This window comes from Passer montanus, unplaced genomic scaffold (assembly GCF_014805655.1).
Source record: "Passer montanus isolate IOZ18808 unplaced genomic scaffold, ASM1480565v1 scaffold85, whole genome shotgun sequence".
In the NCBI taxonomy this organism is placed as follows: domain Eukaryota; kingdom Metazoa; phylum Chordata; class Aves; order Passeriformes; family Passeridae; genus Passer; species Passer montanus.
In genome coordinates, this window is record NW_024373812.1 from 1,990,017 (window position 1) to 2,008,823 (window position 18,807).

At 44.2% G+C, this 18,807-nt stretch overlaps 1 protein-coding gene across 10 annotated transcripts in view; it reads right to left on the reverse strand.

The window, feature by feature from the left end:
- The window catches only part of ELAVL2 (ELAV like RNA binding protein 2), an 85,368-nt gene extending 68,943 nt beyond the window's left edge, over positions 1-16,425 (reverse strand). For 3 of the 10 annotated variants that reach the window (XM_039733301.1, XM_039733300.1, XM_039733297.1), the window contains exon 1: positions 16,382-16,402. The gene's annotated coding sequence lies outside the window, so the exon portion shown is untranslated. Of the gene's footprint in view, positions 1-14,828; positions 14,859-16,381 lie in introns of those variants that run through there. The other 7 variants (XM_039733298.1, XM_039733296.1, XM_039733295.1 and 4 more) reach the window with 5 other exon arrangements.
- Between the last annotated feature and the right edge of the window lie 2,382 nt (positions 16,426-18,807).

Below are 18,807 nucleotides of genomic sequence, written 5' to 3' on the forward strand. Positions count from 1 at the left end.
AGACATCCAAAACCCAACTGGACATTGGTTTGCAGCTGCCTGCTCTAGGCTGACCCTGCTTTAAACCAAGGATTGAACAAGAGTATCTCCTGAAGTGCCTGCCAATCCAAATAATTTCAGTCATTAATGTAACTTAATGACTTAATTAATGTTACTTAATGACTTAATCTTACTTAATGTAACTTTGACAGCTTTTAATATACTAAAAAAGCTAAAGTATGCAGTAAAAGGCTGTTAACCACTAGCATCAACTCCAGTCAATGAGAACAGCACTGAACACAAGAAGTGTACATGTACATCACATTCTGTCCTTCCGTTTTCCTGCAACTAGAGAAACATCTTTTCAGATGTTTCCATGTCATCCTATTATTTCACCTGTAATGACAAACAGTGTTCACTTATACTATATTTCATTTAAATTCAAAAGCATTTGCAGGTACTGGAATACATTACGGTACACCTACACATCAACTTTTATCTTCCACAATTCTGTCAACAGCAACACTGCTTAACAGGCAAGATAACACAATGAGAAAAAGCAGAAGGGAACCTTAAGGAATACCCAAGACCTTATTTCTCAGACCAAGGTGCTTTTAGTAATTTTTTGTTTTATTGTTTTTTATTTTTAGCTAAGTCTCCAACTAGCATTGTGATATAATGGACATGAATGTTGGGATAGAAAGATAATATATCATCCATGCATCCTGTGGATGGACTGATACCTTTAAAATGACCCTTAGAGAAAACAAAGGATATACTTGTGTTACACCATTAACCAGCATAAATGGATAAAGAATTAAACACAAAGCTCCAGAAAAAAAAACCAAAAAAACTATCTGGCAAACCAGCATTCAACTTCTAAAATCAGCTCCTCAATACTGCTGCTTATGAACTCATTATATTACAGCTATTTGCATAGTTTTCCACTTAACATGGAATCTATTCTTCAGTTTATCAGATGAAATCCATTTTAGAATATGGATCAGAACAACAGGGTTCTAAAGAGTACATAATGCATTCAACTTATGCTCAGGAGAATACCCTACACTTTCCTAAAAAGTCCCACTTTCTCCTCAAGTTTAAAGATCTGCCACTGTTACCAGCATAAATTGGTAAGCAAATACAAGACCTGTGTGAAGACATTTCTTCGAAAGAGTCCTGCCAACACCACCTTCATTTTCTAAGGAAATTAACACAAATAATGAATTACCAGACTTAGCAAGAAAGTTTGGAAAATAAAGCTTTATGCTTCAAAAATTTTGATAAAGATTCAACTCCTTGAATATCAAGTTGGTGCACCTCCCCAGTTATTTTCTGACATTTCTACTGCAGTCCACCTCCTCAAGGCTGTTTGTGACAGCTTCTTTATCAACCACAGACAGACAAGATGTGACATGCCTTTACAGGGGCTTCAGAACTGAATTCTTGAATGTTAAGGAACAGCTGTATGCAAACTATAAAAAGAAGTACTAACAGACACATGGGAATGAATTGAAGCAGAAGCAAACTGCCTCAAACAGCAACTGTTGCATGATCTATTGTGCAAGTGCATCATCACTGTTCTGGCTTTCTAGGATTTTTCCCCTGCACACATCAGATCTGGCGTAGGTAATTATTCATCAGAATCTCCTACAGACATCTCCTGAAAGCAATGTTTTACAGCTGTGTTATACCGAAGTAATTCCATGGTCACCATGCCCATCTGCTTAATCCTTTCTTGCTTGGAGCACCTGTTAGGCTGAGTACATTTGCGTTTTTCCATTACAGCCACCACTTCAGTGCTGGAGCTACCAAGCACTTCTGACGTTATTTGCCTGTTGACTGTAGTTTTGCTTTGATCCACCATCCTCCATCCTGATGGATACCACAATGATAAATTTTAAAATACTGCTGCAAAATGATAAAGGAAAAGACTGGGTAACAGTCCAGTAATACCACTCAAGTCAGACACCTCCTAATTACTTCTAGCTTAAGATCTACAACCTGACTTTCACCAAATACCTATCCCACAACACAGATATGTCTATTTATAGACCCATACCAAGAAGCAAATAATTAAAATTGAATTAATCATATACGTGCTTAATTCTGCTGGTAATTCAATGCACTCTTACTTTTCACATAGAGTACGTTTCTGCAATGTAACAAGGAGGCATGAAGAACCAAGTAGAAACAGTCATGCAACATAACCAGTGGCTCTGGCTTTTGTAGCCTTAACAGTCTTGTTGGCTTAATAAGTGTTGGTGGAGGAAAAACAAAACATATCAGAATGAGCCACTACTACTGACAAGAGTCCACCTCTGCTTCTGGGAGCTCCACACAGTGGGCAAGGCACATGAGAGAACACCATCACTGCTGCATATTCCACTTCTTCATTCATTTTCTATTAATTCAGCAGAATATACATAAGGAAAAATGAAGACAACTGATATCTCAACATGAACAACAGTAGCTTATTGCTACTGAAGTGAGGAGTATACTGCAGGATCAATAATTTTCTCATTAGTAAAAGGCCTCACAGCAAACACAGCTACCTGAAGTCCTCACAGGTCCCATTTTCATCTCCAAACTGGACAGTGTGACATGTAAGTCTGACAACTTCAAAAAACACCTGCTACCTGCTTCTCACAAATGAGAGTGGGAAACATGAAAATCCCAGGGTCACCTACAACCCATGTTAACACAATCATTTTTGTGCCCAAGTATGTGTGATATGAAGAAAGAAGGGAAGAAAACACAAGTCAACAATGTTACTGTTACACAGCAGCAGTACTACAGGTTTCAAAGGGAATACATTTAGCTTAAGCAAGTTTCATAATAATTTTTTTTTAAAAGTCAGGAAAATACTGAATAGATGGCAAAAGTCTGTGCTCTGGCTATACCTATACAGCACAGTAGGTCATAAGCACTTCCTAATCATAAAACACCAAAGCAGTTCCAGGAAAATATACTGCAGGTAACTGTTATGAAGCATGCTTTTAGAGAAAGAGCTACAGAGACTGCCAGCTGCTTGTCATCAAGAGCATGCCAAGTGACACTCTCCTTAATAAACTGATGCCATTATCCTGGTTTGCTACAGAAATGGACCTTGAGGAGAGGCTATTTTTAATTAAGTTGTAAAGTTATTACAACTAACTGGACTTTAAAATTCATGCCAGCTTGTCTAGAAGAGGGTGATCAAGTACTCATTTTATACAATTTCTTCTTGATGTTACTTGAAAAGGATGAGATTGGACAGACCTCTCCTAAATATTAGTGATGAGCCTCTGCAGCAGTAAAATCTCAACATTTAGTCACAGAAGAAGCATTAACAAAGGACATGCAAGAGTTTCATCTGACTACCACACAAATGGAAGTTTTATGCTTCCCTGCAATATCAGCGTCTGTCCAGGCTTCTCAAGTTTCTTTTGTACTTGCTCACCACTGGATTCAGCAACTTGCACAGATAGAGCAAGCTTCTTCATATCATCGCTCACACATTTATTTGCATAGCCGGATGTTTGCAAGCCCCACCACTATCTTTTTGGTCACTCCAATGCATCAAAATGACCACAGGATTAAATCCTGAGCAATAAGCTTCTCCTGAGAAAAGCAGGAACCAGAAAGTGAATGAAAACAAGACTTTGCCGCTAATTGTTAGGTAAAACCATTAACTGAAGTTAGTCATCAAACAGGTGAGACTGGACCATAGTGGGTCACCTTGTTCAACCTTCCTGCTCTGATAGCTTCATCCTAGAGCACTGCTGCACAGGATTGCATCCAGATAGTTCTTGAGAATATCTGTGAGAGAGACTCCTTAACTTGTCTGGACAGCTTGCTCCAGTGCACAGTCACCTGCTCAGTAAAAAGTTCTTACTCAGGTGGAACTTGCTGTGCATTGATTTCTGCCCATTGCTTCTTGTCCTATTGCTTTGCATCACAACCTGGCTCTGATTTCTTGACACCCTCCCTTCAGGTACTTATAGACATTGATGGGCCACCCCCCCCAGTTGTCTCTTCTTGAGGCTGAAGAGGCCCAGCTCCCTTGGCCTTCCCCCATAAGAGAGTTGCTGCAGTCCCTAAATCATCTTTGTCACCCTCCACTGGACACAGTCCAGGACCTCCGTGTCTCTCTTCTACTGAGGAGCCCAGAACTGGACACAGCATTCCAGGTGAGGCCTCTCCAGGGCTGAGTAGAGGAGCAGGGTCATCTGCCTCAACCTGCTGGCAGGTAAAGCTTTTCATAATGCACCTCAGGATGTCACTGGCCTTCTTGGCCACCAGGACACACTACTGGCTCATGGAGAGCTTGGTGTCCACAGGACCCACCAGCTCCCTCTTCTCAGAGAGACCTTGCTTCCCAGCAGGTCACCCCCAGGCTGTGCTGGTGCCTGGGGTTGTTCCTCCCCAGCTGCAGGACCCTGCACTTGCCTTTGCTGAATTTCAGAAGGTTCCTCTGTGCCCATCGCTCCAGGCTGCTGAGGCCCTTCTGAAGGGCTGCTCAGCCCCCTGGGCTATCGGCCACTCCTCCCAGCTTTGTGCTGCCAGGAAATTGCTGAGGAGGCCTCTGCCCCTTCACCCAAGTCATTGATTTAAACAAGGCTGGGCCCACTACTGGACCGTGGGAGACACAACTAGGGACAGGCCTCCAAACAGAGCTTGTGCCACTGGTTACAATCCTCTGGGATAACACTACAATAGCTAGTTACTAGCAGTCCCACATAAGCAGTTTTAGATCTACTTAACTCCTGCAATTTAAGGAGATTAGTTTCTTGTTCATCTTAACATGCATTTTAAGAATGTACCATGACTACATACGACAGCAACCATTAGATGTTTGATCTGCAGACAGTCCAAACTGCTAAATGGCAAAAATTGTCATGAGGCAGAACACCCTAGAAATGCAAGCAAAGATTGTCCACACCAAGCTGCATGGTGTGGCTGACATGTAGGGATAGATAGAACACTGTAACAGGCTGCCCGCAAAAATGACAGATGCCCCATTCCCGGAAATATTCAAGGTCAGATTAGATGGGACTCAGAGAAAACTGAAGATGCTCCTCTTCTTTGCAGAGGAGTTGGACTACATGACCTTTAAAAGTCCCTTCGAACCCAAACCATTCTCTGATCCTTATTTTTCAGTGCCTTTAGAGGCCACTCACATTACTTCACCCAAAGAATAGCAGGCAGAGAAGAACATGTAAATATGAAGGTGAAGTTGTAGAACAACTTCATGTTCAGTCATGTTTTCCTATCCTCCATAACCTTTCAGGTAGTCACCTGGTCTTCATGACCACTACTATTTATCCCACAGAAGGCATAGGCTGCTTAAACACACATTCCATTCCTTCCTACCTCCAAGGTCTAAGAGAATTGTCCGTATTGTATTTCAAGTAAAATAATATTGAAGCTAAGTGGAGTACAAACAGAAAAAGGGCAGTTAGCTATTATTAAAACACGTGAAGCAGAAGCAATACTTTAGCTATTTACAATCCTCACCCTCTCTGCCATCATGGTCAGGAGTTTCTTCCTAATCCTCCTGAGATCACCCAGTATAAGACAGCAAATAAGGTACTGTTGACAAAACCAAGTTGTGATCAATTGGTTGTGGTCAATTTGCCAATTGTTAATTGGCAAAAATGCATGCCTTTCACATACTATCAGCTCACTACTACGCACACAAGTATGTGACAGAAGCATTATTGCCAAAAGTAGTTTTAGCCAAAGGTATTACAGTTTTTTGTTGCCATACAGAAGTCCCTCTTGAGTAAAAGTACATATATGCATCTAGTCCTTTGCCTTCCCACTTTAAGTTACCATTTAAATATATAATGCCACAATCACTTCCAGAAATCAGGAAGCTAGAAATGCAGAAGTTACATGTGGATAAGTAGGGATAATAAAGTCTAATACACCATAAAACATATCAGACTGATACTGCTCCACAAACAGGCTTACTTCAATCTTTTCAATCTCATTTTCTATCTCCTGACTCATAAGCCACATCTTCCCATTTTTCATCTCCTTTTAAGCCACATTTTCTCTCCTACTCTACCAAAAGGTGTCCTAACAAGCAAAGAAAGATATTACCCACACCAAGGCACCCTGATCCACAGGACATCACACCGCCTGTCTCTGAAAAGTCTAAACAAGGCCAAAACTCAGATGTGCTCTCCTAGAGGGCACCCTTTGCCATCTGAACCAATATTCACATTAAAAAAAAACCAAACCAACAAAAACAAACACTCCCCCAACAACAACAGAAAAACACCTCTTGAAAAAAACCCTAAACCAACAAAAGGCAGAAAACCTCACATTTAAACTGTTACATAAGCAACAACTGTGAGTATCTTCTATTTGACACAGACTGGGGCAGCTGGCCAGCAGCTTGCTAGCTCTATCTCCTTCTACAGAGAGGCCATCACTAACATCATCATACTAATCATTCCAGTTGTCAAAGGGTTGTCATTTGGCCCAGAACTGCCCTTAAGGATTTTCAGAAAAGCCTTCTGACACTCAATGCTCTCAAGTGGTTCATGCAAAGGTACATACTTTTAGCTCCCAGAGGACTCTTGAGACTACTTTAAAATCTAAGTATGTGTGCCTCTAGGCTGATCCCCACCAGGAAAACAAGTTTGGACAGATCACTGTTTATTCTTTTAATAAGCAAACTTGCACAGAGGAAAAGACAACTAAATTATTTTCTCTCAAAAGAACAGCATCATACAACCCCTAAGAATTAGTAAACATTGAGATCTACAACAACTGGTGAAAAAGTTTGTTGAAAAAGGGCTGACTGATGATATGCTCTAAGTGTAAAGCAGACTCATAAGGGCAACATATAGTAGCTAGTAATATTATATGTCCAATTACTATCCCAAATACCTAAAGACCGAAGGACTGAAAAAGTGTCAAAGCAGTGTTACAACTGTTAAAACTGCAAATGACTCAATTTCACCTAGAAACGCACTCATAAGAACAGCCACTAGTTTCTTACTGCACTGGTGTTTCTGGCTCAGCTCTGGCACAGCTGAGCTGATTTCTTGGGCTTTTTTGAGACCTGAACTATGCCATGCCTCAGTTCTCTGTCCAGTAAATGCATTTTGTTTTGTCGGCAAAAGTGGTAGACAAATAAGTAATTTAGGTCAGTAGGAACTTCAGATCATCTCCAGTCTCAGCCCCCACCCCACAGCAAGATCAGCCATGTGGTGAGATTGCTCAAGCCTTTATATTGTATGGGCTGAAAATTCTCCAAGAAGGCAAACACCTCTGTGGACACCAGGCCCACTGCCCAGCAGCTCTTGTGGAAAGAAAAGTTTTCCCTCACTCCCTGTCTCTCTGGCCCAACTCAGCTCACTGCCTGCCAGGGTCAGGGCTTTCTGCCCCTAGCCCTACTGGCATCACTGCCAGGTCTGCTGAGTTTTCAAACAATATTAAAAGTTACATGGAGTCCACCATACCTTAACAGACAGATCAGGAGCTGATTAGTTTTACAAATTCATAAATTTGGGTAACAAGCAAAATTTCAGCACCATTCAAACTATTCTTACTGCATTCAGATATGAAAGGTACCTTCATCTCTTTGCTACATCCACAACACTTTCCATGTTTCATGAAACTGAGGCTCTTATTCCCATTTATTGATCGTGCTGTACAATTTCCATACTTTCCTAAGAAGAATTAGCTAACTCTTCAGTCCATGCACATCAAACATGGCAAATGCACCACTCACATTCAAGTGTTTAAAGCTTCCCAGGCAGTATCATGCTGTTCCTGAGTGACATCCTTTTGTGTAGGTCAATGTGTAATCCTGCCTGCATGTACTGCATTTGACAGCAGTTTACTCAGTTATCCGAATTTGGACTGAACATATGAATAATCCCATATCTACAGCTCTTCCTAATACCCCAACAAGCAGAGTTTTAAGATGTATGCAGACAAAAACAACACAGCCATCTTAGGTCAAGCAAGTCACGAAAAGATACATAAATCAAATTTTAAAAGCGCAAGTCAATCCCAGTTATAAAACAGGAGGATAGCTACAATTAGATGGCCATTAATTTTCAGTATTTTAATAATTGAGCAAGTAGTACCAGCAGCCACAGAAATCAGGTCCGTGATCTTGGACCCTCTTTCAGAACACACAAAGATTACTCAAGACTGGTATGCAGAAATGTAAGCTAAATATGATACCGCACATTTAATTTTTAAGAAAAACTTCTCCTGCAAAAACTATCAACTCATTTTCTGTTCTCATGCATTGCTTCAAGCAGGAAACCTGATGCATGCAATCATTCTGTGCATTAAATCCAAAGGCAATTTGACTCAGCACTTCTTCAGGAACACTTCTTCAGGACATTCCTCATTTCAGAACACCTAAAAATGTTCAAAACAAGTAATCCTTACTCCACCTGGTTTCACAACACACAGTATTTGTGAAGATCAAGAAAACTGTATCCACAAAAGAAAAACAGGTTTTATTTTTGCCACAGCAAAAGTCTGCAGTATCTACTCCTTTTAGTAACAGCTAATTCTACACTTCCAACGCTACCAAACTTGCACAGAAAATCACTGTAGATTCACAGAATGGCCTGAGTTGGAAGCAATCTTCAAGTTATCGCGTTCCAATACCTGTGCCATCAGCAGCAGTACCTTCCACTAGATTAGGATGCTCAAAGCTTTGAATGTGTCTTCTGTGTTACACCATTCAACGTAGAAACATCTCAACGTAGAAAAATCTCAAACATCTGAGTTGCACATTAAACCTTCCACACAAAAAAAGAAAACCTACAGCCCAGTTATAATTTCAGCATGATGGCTAGTTTTATATCATTCAGCTGCAGTGGTTCAGAGGAATTTCACTACAAGAACCACTTTTCTTATAAAAATAGCCTTTAGCAAAAGACATGCATGACTCCATTTAATTTTCTTTCAGTTTGCTCAACTGTTACAGAAAAAATTCAGCTACTCAGTTGGTTAATGAGGCTGTAATTCTCATCTTGCCTACCAACAGCTCAACCATGGATGCAATCCAAGGCAAGTGCTATTGCTATGCCAAGTTTCACAGTTTAGCTATCTGAATGCAAAAGCAGCTTCTACAGTCTTCTTCACTTTATGCAGTTCACTTTGTCAGCAGTTTTCCAGTTCCCTTCAGAATGGGTCCTGTGGCCAGATTACCAATAGCACTTTCAGGTCAGGACCTCAATTGGGCTTGCAGCTCAAGGTACAAGCACATAAAAATTAAAAAGTCAAACTCATTAATACACTAATTTCTTCTCTACTGCATGCATGCAATACACGCATAGTCTGTTACAAGCAGCATATGGTGTTTTAGAGTTAAGACTTTAGTTGTCCCTCTTTTGGAAACAGAAAGCAGCTTCTAATGCTTATTTGGGTGGAAACGACCACACCATGATGTCTTGTGATATTTCTACACATGTTACTAGAGGTAAAAAGAATACCCTTAATTACAATTACAGCATGTACTAGGATTTTAAGATTTAAAAGATTTAAAAGCCTTTCTTAATTCAAGAATGATATGCAACCAGTGATATGCAACCCATAAGTGTTCACCTCTAGTTATGCTTGCTGGATCAAGACTGAACAGCAGACACAGAAAATTCAAATAAATCCTGAGAGCTTGCTCCACCTTTAAACTGGGCTGAGTTGATGTATATGAAATTTAATGCTAATGGATAATGAAAACAGAAGTCACAGCATTAATTTTCCAGCATTTCAAGAGGACAAACAAAATGGATGGCACTGAAACAAAGACTTCATTACAAAAACAAAATGAAAGCAAACAAAGTTTGTATGCTACCATTCCTACAACATACTGCCCATTTCAGCGCAATCGCTATGTATGCGTATGCTCAAAGAAACTTCAGGAATTGGAATACCCCAAACAATCTTCTCCTTTGCCAAGACAGATGGCCACAATACCGACTCTCTCCTGCATCCATCTTCCTTTCTCTATTAAAGAGAAACACTCTTTACTAGACCAGAGATATAAGGGACCACCTTCTTCTTTCTCCTCCTCACCACTTTGCACACACTTCTCACAAGGTCACCTGGAGCAGTGGTGCAAGGAACCTTAGCTACTTCTGTAGGTAAACAAGTACATTTTCTGTACATTTTCACCCCACTGGTTCCATGAGCTATCAAAAACTACCTCACCATTCAGCACACCTTTGTCCAAATAAGCTGCTCAAGTTTGGGCATAGCTGCTCCTGCAGCGTTTAAGGGATAAGACCCACAACTTCAACAATGCATTCAGAAATAAGTTAATCACAAGTAAGATTTGGAGAAGTTCTCCACTTTGGTACTGAAACTACTGTGTTTGTAGCTTTTGTGCCACAAACACAAAGCTAGAAGCAGCAAGCTTGTAAGACTAAGTCTGAAGAGCGTGCAGACAAACCCTTGCCCTTTTTCTGGTCTTTAGATATTTAAAGACACCAAGTCTAACCCAGGGAACCATTTCTTGAAGGCACTTTATAGTTATATTATTTACATCAGACACTACCATGACATACATCCTCAGCCAATTTTATTTACATTAAGGTATTTTAACAGCAAGCTTTCCATAACACTACACAGAAACAGCCTCTTGGACACCAAAGCTGACTGTCCAAATACCAGTATATGAAGAGACAAGTCTAAGCTCAGGACTCTCAGAAGCAGATTTTTCCCTAGAAAAACTCAAATACCATGAATGTGAATGTTTGGAATGTGTCTACTACTCATTTAGGAATTAAGAGACAAAGCCAGTCCAAGAAGCCCATTTCAAATGTTTATTCCCCATTACATGCGGGTACAGTCTGAATAACTGCAAAACCCACTGAAATCACTACCTCATCGTGCCAATGCAGCTAGATGGAAATGGCATAGAGTATCCAAACTATCTTATGACCTGACTCCTCCTCTACCTCCTTCCAGGTAATATTGTATAAATTTTCATCCATATAAATAATAAACAACAGACAATTAAAAAAAAAAACAAACACAGAAAAGACAACTCCAACCAACCCTTCCAGTATGCAATTCTACTTCTGAAAAAATACATAATAACAGTATTGCAAAATACAATCAGCAGGGACACTGAAGTTAAATTTACATTACCTTTCCCTTTCTATGGTTGAATGACCTCCTCTTAACCCTTATACGAAGAAGCGACTAAGGCATTTGCCTCTAAATAATTATTTGAATTTCCAAGAAAAATTCTGTTTATCCATTCTGTAAAACAGAACTACTAACTTATTTTCTGACATCAAGATTTAAGGCACAGAAGAACATCAGTACTCCAGCGATCATTCAATGGCATTTTCATTCCATAAAAATACATAAAGCTTATTCAGCTAAATCAGAGTAAGGACTTAGCTAAATAAACTCATCCAGAGCAGTCTGAAAGCAAATGCAGCCAGCACAGACCTACAGAAAGACTGCTCAACACATCACAGTGAATATTCCAGGATACCCTGAGTACTCCTTCCTACCTCGGTGTAGACTGTCTCACAGTGTATTTGAATGTTAAAGTGTTCCCTCTTTGGCCCGTACTTATGTAGCAAGTATTCACAAGACTGCCATATGCATGCTTTATGTTACAGCAATTCAGTTCCACTGCATAATGCTTTCCTTCTACCTCTACTCCACACTCAGCTGAAGAAGCAAGTAGAGCACCTTACATCCTTAACACAACCCATGTTTCACTACCTCAGTGTTTTCTAGCTTCTGCATCATTTGGTCAGGCACAGCGGCTTTACGTGGAGATACCCGTTTCTTTGCTAAGTGCAGCAAATCAAGATACTCATTCTTGCAACATCTTACAGCTTCATCTAGACTAAGAATCTCTGCAGTTTCTGCTCAGCAGCTGGACTCTTTGAGACATCAGTAATATCACGACTGTGTGAGGGTATGAATAATCAGTACCACCAATGTTTTACATGAAGTTCAAGACTGCCTAAAATTATTCTCTTTGGCTGGCACACTCGCACATTTAAACACCTAACTCTCATCCCACTTTCATCACGAAACTACAGCTTTTTTCAAATCCTCACTACATTAGGGCTTACTATGACTACCAAAACAAATTAAAACCCCTGTTGCTTAAATACAGGAGCACCACGAGGCTCAGACAGAACAGAAAAGAGTGTGACACTAGTTTAATCTCCATCTGGAAAACTTAAGCTTGTTCCCAATTCACAATTTTCAAACATATGAAAGTAAGATCTTCCCATTACAATTTTCCACATTATGTAATTACTGCTCTAAAACTCCACATATTTTGCCAGCCAAGTCAAATTTAGACTGTGAGTTACTTCAAAAACTTAACATGGCATTAGAATTTTTAACTAAGTTTCTGAGAAAGCATACTTCAGATTTCTGCAATGAGCGTTTCTCTTTTGCTTGATTTTGAAGCTGAAAACGTGCAGTCCATATAAAAACACTGACTACTAAAGCAAAGTGTTTCAGATGTCATCTTTCCAAGGTGTACTTATTGCAGAGCTGTAGGTCATAAAGTCTATGTGAAACATGTCCTCTTCTTCCAAATACACGGAAGACCAACTAGCAATTAGATCTCTTATCACAGAGTCTGTTAGATTTAACATTGCATTTAGTTGTTCTGTAAGCGTTAGATGCAAGGAGACTCTACAAATAAAAAACAATTCTTACTGAGCAAAAGCAGCTTGCTCAATATTGGCAGTTAGTCTGAGCTTCAGTGGGAATCATTCTTTCAGAATTTCAGTATGGATTAGGCAACAAAACATCTTGATCTGGCCCACCAGCTGTAGTAGCTAAAAACTTACAAATTGTCTTATGCCAGCTTCTCCAGAACTAATCCTTCTGAGTGCATCAAATTAGGTAGATTTTACACAGAAAATGAATCAAAAAAACATGTAGCAGCTTCTCTCAGAAATGGAACTACAGAAGGCAAAACCCAAAACACCATCAGCTAATCCTGCTGGACAGTGTCATGATTTTTCAATTGATTTGGGGGCTGTCAAAAAAAAGAAATCTGTGTGCTAAAGCAACATTCTCACACTTTTCAAATGTTAGCAACAGCTGGCAACACTGTCCTCGGCAGACACTAGCATTTATTAGAGAAGCATTTCAGCAAAAGTGAAGATGGCATTAAAGCAATATTGCAATGTATATTCATCACAAATTGAGTTCATCCATTAGCTCACAAACGGCTTTATTGCAATGAAGAACATCATTGGCCACAAATACAATCAAAAGCCATTATGTTGTAAGACAAAGTTTTACCTATAAAAGCAGCATTTCTGCATTGCTGTTACAAAACAGGAGCTTGTGCTTGCATCCTTGCACTATTTTTAACTGCAAAGTCTATATCTGCAAGAGCATTGACTTGTTTTACAAAGCACAAGAAAGCTGAACTATTCTTTGGGCTTTTAGAACACGAGATCATATGTCATCTATTTCCTACCTAATCCCCAACTAAAGCATGCTTAGCTGTGTCTCACAAAAATTCTACCTTAGTACTACAAGGATCTTCATAGAATTCAGCTTGGGCCTTCACTGTAGTTTGAATATTGTCACCTAGAAACCTGGGACATATACTCTGCAAAGTTTTCCATCTTTTTTTTTTTTTACTTATATCACCTAGCTCAGTCTTAAGTATACTAGCTCACAATTTTTGGAAATACAGTAGGTAAATCTTTCCCTCCCATTTAAAAAACAACTCTTAAAAGGAATCCAGGAAAAAGAATAAAAATTAATGTCACCTTAACATGCTAAAGTCGCAATAAATTTACTTGCAGGAATAATATACTAGCAAGATTACCCTAATAATAGCAAGATATTTATGTAAATGTGAGCATATTTAAGACATCCACTGCAAAGACTAAATCAATTAAAAACCTCCACTGCACATGGAAAAGATCAACCACTTCACCAGAATAAACCACATAAAATAAAGACACCTATTGCTGAAGCAGAAATATCAGTGTGGGTACAAACACAAGACATTTGAAAGGGGCATTAAAGATGTGCTTCATCAGATTTGAATACATCTGATAAAATTTCTTATTAGTTTCAAGGTCATTAGTATGTGTCCATAGTTTCAAATGCTCAATAATATAGCATGGTAAAAACTTCAAATATCTACATTTCTCTCCAATTAAGTAATATTCCATGGTACACGGTGTATATAGAGTTGCAAATTTTATATTTGCAAACAAAATTATTTATGCATAATCGCTAGAAACGAGGTTCAAAGTCCACTGCTAGAGCTATCACCACTAATAGAACATTTCTGAAAGGTCAGAGAAAAGAGATGAAAAAATCTGAATGTCACTTCAGGATTCAGAATTCACGGAACTGAAAAAGGAAAACTGAAGCTAAAACTAATACCATTATGCTTCCTCAACCAAATGTTCCCACATAGCGAAACATCTCCTAGGCCCCCTCAGTTTAATACAGAATTGGCCATCAAGTGAGGTCAAACAGCAAGGAGTTTTCCAGCACAAAAAGAACCTATTGCTTTTCAAGAAAACACATACATCCTGAAATACTCAATTCATTAGGTGCCACAACTTTATCCAGTATCACTTAGAAGAACACAAGATACTGACGACGTTCTAAGTAGCTACTAAACTTTATCAACCAAGGCTGTCTTCAAACCTTCAAAAAATATGGTAACACCTTTTAGTGTCAGAGACTTCAACTGAATAAACTACCAACAAAGACGATTTTTTAAACACATTTTTTTGAGCATCTTGCAAAGTTTCTAGATTTGTTTTTTTTCAATAACTATCAGTTTTCCACTTCTAACAAGTAACACCTGAATTTAAACAGACGCTACCGAGGGGTTAACGAGCTTAAAGGGGTACCGGGTTGCTTGGCTGCTCCAAGAGTTCTCACCATCGGCGTTAAGCACTTGAAGCAAAATCAACTCACTCTTCACGCACTCAAAGGAAAAATGGAAATTTTTTTTCCGGGACAGGGCAACCTGAAAAGGCAGGCAATACATCGAACCTCGCTAATGCTCCGTGCAAAAAGCACAGATGACGGGGTGACGACCCCTCAGCCTGACCAAGCTCGGGCGCGCCACGCCGGTGCGACACTTGACTCCTCAGCGCGACGCAACCCCCGGATAAAACAAAGCATTTGAGCCGGGCACCCTCCCCTCCCATCCCCCCACCGCCGGCTGCCCTCTCCAGCGCGGGAACTCCCCAGCCCAGCGGGGCCCACTCGCAGGGCGGGACCCTCCGCACCGCCTCTCCCGGAGCCGGGGGGGCGGAAGGCCGGCAGGGCAGCACCGGGTGCTCCGCCGGGGCCCCCGCGCCTTTTCCATGGGAGGGAGCGCTGCCGCCGGCCGCGCAGCCCTGCCAGCCGCACCCGGGGCGAGGCGAGGCTCCCTGCGCGCCCCGCAGGTGCGGCGGGCAGCCCTGCGGCCCCTGGGCACCAGACACAGCCCGCGCCCTCCGCCGCCCCACGGCTCCGGAGGGCGCGCTCAGGGGGCGGCAGATGCACTACGGTGGGCGTAAGCGCTCCGGTTCGAGCAAAGTCAGACGGGAACAAGGCGGAAAGGAGGGTGCAGCTTGCGGGAGAATGGGAGCGACGCTCGAGTGGTAGGGCCACGACAGAAAAATAGGTGGGGTGAAAGTCATTCAGAAAGGTGCTGCTGATTAAACAAAGGGTTTATTGAACAATGTTTTGTCCGGGGGACAAGTGTTTAAGCACCCAATTATTACCACACTAAAAAAACGGGGGGGCGGGGTGGGGAACGACAAAGGAAACAGTCAGAAAAGCCCGAAGGTTAAAGTAAAAAGCGATTAATCTCATCTAGTACGGGACAGGTGGAAGGGGATGAAGTGAAGTAACCGTTCGCCGAAAAAAAGAAACCCAGTGTCCGCAACTGTCAAGAAGCCCCTCTTAACCAAACAGCACCCCTATCTTGGCGTTTGGAACCCAGACCGCAACAAGCCGGTACTGGCGGCAAGCCACCAGTCACTTACAGTAGTAGGGGCCGGTGAAGGTCTCCGCACACGCCTTGATTTACCTTTACCCTCTGCTGGGGGGTACCCTGGCCATGCGCCGGCGGCCCGCAGCCCAGGCCGCCCTGCCTTCCCGCCGTGCTCCCGGCGCGGGCTACAGCCCCGCTCCGGCTCCAGCTCTCCTCCACTCCTCCTCCGGGACGAATCCGGCGTCCCGGCGCGCCTCTGCCAACACCGCATGGCTCCCCGTAAGCCCCGTCTCCGTCCCCAGCTCCGCGACCCGCCCTTCCTTCAGCAGCCCGGGACCGGCAGTCCGTCTGCTCGCCGTCTTGCAGGAGCGGCGAGTTTTCGCGGAGCCTGGTTACCGCTGTTGCCGTCCAAGGCTGGGAGTAGATTGGGGGAAAGGTGTCTGGTACCCGAGGGAGCGGCGCAGCGCCCCGCCTCACCTGATGGCTCTGGTGCTCCCGCCACCCCACCGTCCCGCACTCGCCCGGCCGCCAACACCGAGCACTACCTCGGTGACGGGCAGATAAAGGCCCCCACAGCCCGCCCCCGCGGCCACCGCCTGAGTGACGCTGCCGGCGGCCACTCAAGAAGCCCGCGCCCACGGGGCCGCGCCCCCGGGCAATGCAGGCACTTCGCGGAGCCAAGGCCAGGCGGGCCCTGCTCCACCACTGCTGCCGAGCACTTTGGGGCGGCGGGGAGAGCCCAGCAGAGGAGTCTCCTGATCAGGATGGGGCGGGAGCTTGTCTTCCCCGTCCCCAGTAGGGTCAGAGGCAGGATACCCATAGTGCTTGCCCATCTCCCTAAGGCTCCCTGACTGGCCGTCTTTCCCCGTAAAGCGTCGAGCCCCGGAGGCTCCACGCTGCCTCCTCTCCGGAAACGGCTCGCTGGGGCGAAGGAGCCCCCAAGCCGCCCGCCCGAAGGGGCGCAGCGGCAGCGCATTAGGCACTCTGACAGCGCCGTTCCGCTTCCTGGAGGCGCCCGACAGCGAGGGGACCTCTCTGCGCCCCCCGCCAGGTTGGGCTGCCGAGCACCGCGGCTGCGCTCCCGCGGGCGGCTCGTTCCGCTCGGGTAGTGCTCCAGCGAGTGCCCAAAGGGATGTCATTGCTGGAGAGGGGAGGTTCCGTCCCCGCGGGAGTGCATGTCCCCCGCCCTCCCAGCGCTCCAACTAGTCAAAATACACCGCCTCACTGCCGGTACTTGAAAACGACCTGAGGTGTAACTATCCATTTGCCTCGCTCACATAGATATCACATTAGTTGTTTTCGCATGTGAAATAGATGGGTATGGTGTAGCGTGCTGGCAGCAGCATAAATTAAACAACAATGGCAGTGCTCGGGGCCGGCCTTTGCCGGTAGCACGAGCTGCAGCGCCAGCGTTTACCATCGCCGCCTTCTCCTCCTGCCCAGACCCTCCCACCGCCGCGGGGATGAAGGACGAGAGGACGGGGGACGCGCCCGAGAACCGGACGCCCCGTCTGTCCCTTTGCCCGGAGCCTCGCTGGGATCCGCGACTGCCGGACGCAAACTTTCCCGGCGCACACCGGCGACCGCTGTCCGCGTCCCCCGCCGCCCCGCTAGGACCACGGACAGAGATCGGGGCCGCCCCGCCCACGCTGCCCGTGCACCGCCGCGCAGTGCCCCGACGCCCGGAACAAAGGGACGCGTCCCCTGCCGCGCCGGGTTATTCATCCCCACGAAAAGACACGGGTCCGCCCCGCCCGACGGTAACAGACTTCTCTCCGGGAAAGCCCAGCGCCTCTCCTCAGCCCACCGCCCGCCCTCCGCACCCGCTGACAATACTGCCGGCCGCGTCTTTGTGCGCCGTGGCACGCAGTCGCCTCCCAGCCCCGCAGGAAGCCAAAAAAAAAAAAAAAAAAAAAAAAAAAAACCAACGCCGTGCGGCTAATGCAGTTAGGCGCGGAGAGCCTTATCCCGGCTAATCTGAAAATGCGAGTTTATCTCCTCAAAGTGATACGGTCTCCCTTCACCAGCGCGGCGCGGGTATGTTCCCTTGGATGCTCCCGCACGGAGCCGTACCCGGAGCTGGACGGGCGCGGTCACGCTGGAAACTTTGCGGCTGGGCCAGCCCAGGTAGGGATGCGCATGCCATCCTGCGTGGGCGCGGTGCGCTCCCCCAGTCTCAGCGGCTGCCCTCCCCACGCTGCAAACACTTTGAGCAACTCAGCTCCGCGGGCATGCTGCCATAGCCACGAACAGCCTCACTCAGCGCCCTCGGCACGAACCGTGTCAATACGGAGCAAACACAGCAGGTGATCAGCGCAATAATACAAGGCATGCACCTCTGGAATGGGTCGCGTGGACCCTTATCGGACACGTACAACAACGGAAAGAATTAAGCCATGACTTACCTTCCAGTCCTCGGCTTAAAAAAAAAAAAAAAAAAAAAAAAAAAGTAACGGTGCAGTTCTCCTCCCGATCAGGAGCAAGAGGCAGATGCTCTCTCAAGACAACAGACAAGAGCTAAATTGCTGACAGTTATAAAAGGAAGCAAATAAAAACCAAAACAAAACCAAAAAAATCGTTTCCTTTCCCTCCCCCACCCCCAACAGTCCGACACTAGGGCGGAAAAATCAAAAATTAAAAAAAAAATAGAAAATTAAAAAATGAAAACGGGAGAACTCAAAAGGGGGAGAGTGACAGGACACCCTCCTTTCGCAACCCAATGGAACAAAACGAGGGGAGGGAGAAATGAAGGAACAAAGAAAAGAAGGATGGAAGGGCGATTTTAAAGACGCTCGCTCTCCCTCTCTCTCTCTCTCTCTCCCTTCCTCCCTGCTGGTCACTTCCTAGCGGCTCGCCACCCGAGCCAACTGCAGCATCGCGGAGTGCGCGGGGGGGGGGGGGGG